The 4,905-nt window shown below is 33.3% G+C and overlaps 1 long non-coding RNA gene across 1 annotated transcript; it reads left to right on the forward strand.

The window, feature by feature from the left end:
• The first annotated feature begins 3,545 nt into the window (after window positions 1-3,545).
• Window positions 3,546-4,594, forward strand: LOC104093827 (uncharacterized). Its single transcript, XR_685723.3, has 2 exons — window positions 3,546-3,630; window positions 3,757-4,594. It is a non-coding gene; the product is annotated as an uncharacterized lncRNA (long non-coding RNA).
• Window positions 4,595-4,905: the final 311 nt, after the last annotated feature.

Raw genomic sequence — 4,905 nt, forward strand, 5'->3', positions numbered from 1 at the left:
TGATGATTTCGGATTTGGGTATATATTCGAATCGGATTTTGGATAACCCGGGAGCGTTTTGGCGCTTAATAGTGAAAATCAACTATTTGAGGGTTTAATGTTCTTTATATTTGGTTTGGAGTAGGTTTTTGAATAATTGAAGTCCGTTTGAAATTCTGAGTTTGGGAATAGTTTTGTATAGTGATTTAAGACTTGCACGCAAATTTTCATGTAATTCCGAGTAGTATAAGTATATTTCAGCGCGTTTGGAGAATTTAAAAATTCTAAGTTGAATCAATTTGGTTTGAGGTATGATTCTTAGTTTTGATGTTGTTTTATATGTTCAAGCCTGTTTTATAATTACGAACGTGTTGGTATATTCGGGCAGGCCCCTGAGGGCTTCAGGTGTTAACCGGACAAGGCTCAGATCAATTTTGAACCTTGGAGCCACAACTGAAGCTTTCAACTTCTGCTATAACCGCACCTGCGCTTGGCTAGCCGCAGGTGCGAATCTCGCAGGTGCGTGAAGGGCACCGCAGAAGCAGAAAGTGTGCAGATGCGCAGGTACAAGTCGCAGAAGCGGACTCGCAAATGCGAGCCGCTGACCACAGAAGCGGACGTAGCCGACTTAGGGGGAACCGCATTTGTTACGCATTTTCTGCAGATGCGGAGCCGCAGGTACGAAATGTCAGAGAACTTTAAGAACGGGAAAAACAGTCATTTTTGCCCATTTCTTTCCATTCTTGGGCGATTTTGGAGCTTTTTGAGAGAGAATTTTAACTAGCAACTTGAAGGTAGGTTAATTCTACACACTTTTAGTTAAATACATAGATTATGGGTAGTTTATAACTACTAAATCTTAGAAATCAAAAGTTTAGATGAAAAACATAAAAATGAGATTTTAACCACGAAAATGGTTATGCAATTAGATAAAAATTATAAATTTGCGTTCTTAAGATTATGGGTAACGTTTCATCCGAAAATTTTCGGAATCCGGGCACATGGGCCCGAGGTGAATTTTAGGAATATTACCATTTTGGATAGGGTAATTTATTTAATAGATGAATTTCGAATTATTGAGCATATATTAATTATCTTGTGTACTATTTGGATAGCTTCGGATTTTTCGGCGTCGAATCGAGAATTTTACGCGTCGCGGTAATTGGAAAGTAGAATTTGAGTAAAGGTAAGTCTCTTATCTAATCTTGTGAGGGAAAAATTACCCCATAGGTATTAAACTGAATAATTCTTGCTAATTGTGGGGGCTACGTATGCACGAGGTGACGAGAGCCCATGCGTAGCTACTATTAATGCTAAAGTCCGGGTAGTTTAGGACTCAAAGCATGAATTACTTGTGTAAATTGTATTCTTTGTTTAATTAATATTATTTGATATATATATTTATATTGTGAATTGTTAGATTACTTGTGTAAAGATATTAAAGGATGGAAATCTCATATGCTTGATTTTCTGTTTAAATTGATTAATTGTTAAGAGATATTGTTCTTCATCCCAAATTTATCTTATAATAAATATATTCTCCTTCCGGAGGTACATAAGAAAATGTCCTCATTTCTTGTGGATCGGGCTGAACGCCTCGGCAGGATAGATGCATCTATGGATCGCGTCGCATGTCAATCGACAGTGTACACGAAACTCTGAATCGGGTCGTACGACCTCGACATAAATCGTGCTTATAATAATAATAATTTCACGATACATGGACAGTTTATTGCAGCTTGTAAAGTTATTTCATAAATTGGAAATTTATTAAAATTTAATTACAGCTTGTAAAGCTATTTGATAAATTGAAAATTTATTGAAATTGAATTGCATCTTGTAAAGCTATTTGATAAATTGAAATTTTTATTAAAATTTAAGGATTTAATTAATATATTGAGAATTGTTGCATTTGAAGGAATTTAATAATTTATGCTAGTTAAATAAATCATTATAAATTTTGTGAATCATGCCGATTTAGATATTCTAGTCTTATTTCAATTATTATTATTGACCCATAGTGAGTGTCAAAGTCGGCCATCTCGTCTCTACCACTTCGAGATTAGGTTTGATACTTACTCTCTACCACTTCGAGATTAGGTTTGATACTTACTGGGTACACATTGTTTACGTACTCATACTAGTGGGGGACTTATTGTCTTACACCCACGTTATCCAGGGGCATAGTGGTAAGCTGCCTTTCTGAGCTATTCTGCAGCTACCAGTGTCTCTCCTTGTATTTTTTTTATTATGTCTATTTTTATTTTAGACAGTATTAGAGGTTTTGTATAATCTACTAGATGCTCATACACTTGTGATACCAGGTCTTGGCACATACATTGGTAGAATTCGGTATCTTATTATTTTTCTTGGATTTAAATTTTATTGATATATGTTTTATTTATTAGTTGGCTTGCCTAGCTATAGTGTTGGGCGCCATCATGACCTATATGTTAAATAGGGTCGTGACAATAACTTAGCTATAAGAAATGAATATGTTGATCGACTAAATAAAAAGTTGATTGCAAAATCTTATAATAAAAACAAAATATTTTTTAGTTTTTCACTCAACAGAAAATGATACCAATAATTACTACCAAGAAGAATACCTAAATACTTTAATACCAAATGGGCTTCTACATTCATGTTTGTTGTCAAGTTTTTTATTTCTTACGTATGTTAGTGTCACCGTATATATAATAGACTAAGTGAAAATTGATTTTTCATTATATATAGGTTAATTTTAAAGAAAAATATATCAGTCATGCTACTGAAAAACTTAGATATGGCGAATAGCTTATGTAATAGCACACAGATAGTGTATAAAAGTTTTGACAATAACGACATACATGCAAAATTTATGGTACTGGTCAATGTGCTTCTAAGTATATTCTTTTCCCTGAATTCATCTTTCGTCTTTCGAAACTAAGGAATATCCTTTTAAATTTGTGCGAAAATAATTTTTAGTATGTGTACGTTTTGCAAATATAATAAATAAAGTACAAGGACAAACATCCTAAATATTGGACTATATTTACCACAAATAACTTTTCTTGCACGAACAAATGTATGTTGCACTTTCAAGAGGGATACCAAGATCGACAACAAGAGTTCTGGTTAAGGCAGAGCAACCAACGCATTAGGAGGAAACACACAAAATAAAATATCGCGCACAAAGAAATGTTCGTTAAGATACCATCACATTAAATACTTTTAAACTATAATATATAATTATCTAACTAAATGATAAAATTGATCATTTGTGTAAGTTTTAATGATATCCTTTTATTTTAAATCCATGTATTATGCTACTGTAATAATATTTTTCAGCATTTAGATGATTGTTGTATTATTATATATAAAGTTTTTCTCATTAATTAAATTTTATTATTCCTTTATATCAATAAATTTTTAAATCATTATATGCCATTATTAACGTGCAACACACGATCATAGATACTAGTATAGGTAAAAATCCCTATTTTGACCAGTATTACTAACTCTTAATCTATTTTGTCTAAAAAAAGAACATAAGGGTTTCTTTTGCAAATACAGCCTAAAACCTCCGCTAGTTGTAGTTTGAAACACTAGACGGGTGTAGCTGCTGTTTTACTGAACGAAGGAAGGGATAACTACAATTTAACAAAGAATGTACATCTCTCTCTCTCTTATTTTTCTCCTTTTATATATCTGGTCACTCTCTTATTTTCAAGATAACAACTTTTAGATTTTAATGCTTCGTTTTGAATGATTGATTGTTTATGATCTTGCATGCAGGCTTGTGGATCCTGATTTAGAAATTAAAGTTCTGGAGCACTTTTTGTTGGGAGCTATATCCTTCAACTTATTCTGCATCTCCCTTCACAAATGGCCCAACATATCAGAGACCTGGTTGCTGCACTTGTGTGGCGCATGCAATCTTGTAAAATTTCTGGGTTAAGAAGCTTTTTGTTGGTTATCTTTGCCAGATTGGTATGGTTTTCTCGTCCTTATTTGAGGATCTGTCATACTGTTCCCAATAGGCCAATATGATGGTTGATTTCAAAAATTGATGTCAGCCTGTGTATTGTTTTCGTATTTTATGGCACACGGGACATGAAATATATGCCAACAAACTTGTTCTTGGGTTCACATTTCTTGCTTAACAGTGAATAATAAATTAATCTCTTTACCAGAGTCTGTGTTTTCATCTGTGTATCAGCATTTGTTTGAGACTTTTTTTAATCAGTGTGTTTTTGTCGGTTTTTTTCAAATGCTGCTACTCTTTCTCTATCTCCATCTGTCCATCCATCAATTTACGTGTATATCATGGAGACGATGATGACCTTCTTAGTGGTGCCGATCAATTTACGTGTATATCAAAAGGTGAGGACAATGTTCATTTGTGAAAGTTTCTGGTTTAGCCTACAAAGTTTTTATTCTTTCCTCCAAAATTAGCTCTGGGTGAGAGTGGTTGTGAGTTTGTAAAGCGCGAAATGTCATAAGTTTTATTTATTTATTTGATGTTTTCCTTCTATTAAAACGCGTAATATAATGTAGCAGTTTGTAGCTTCATATCTTTGTGTAAAACTACATGATGTGATTCATTCTTTTATTCCAAATAACATTTCCCTTGCTTCAAATTTCCCCATTATTATCATCTTATTTTAATAGAAAAATTCCTGGTTGTATACAGCTAGTTCTGTAGCAATTGACTAGTATGATATTTGTGAAATCAGCAGTCTTTTGTGTTTTACTTCTCTTTTCACAAATCATTGATAGGGTGAACTAATGTAGCACATTCCAATTAAGTGAAAGTATAATGGGTACTAATCAAGCTTAGTATTTTTGTGGACATGATTGTAGAGGAATTTGTTCACACATTTTCTCTCCAATTTTCTTAGCAAACATTTCGTGAGTTGTTGGAGTGTCTGCTCATTGTAGTCA

Source organism: Nicotiana tomentosiformis, chromosome 10, assembly GCF_000390325.3.
Source record: "Nicotiana tomentosiformis chromosome 10, ASM39032v3, whole genome shotgun sequence".
In the NCBI taxonomy this organism is placed as follows: domain Eukaryota; kingdom Viridiplantae; phylum Streptophyta; class Magnoliopsida; order Solanales; family Solanaceae; genus Nicotiana; species Nicotiana tomentosiformis.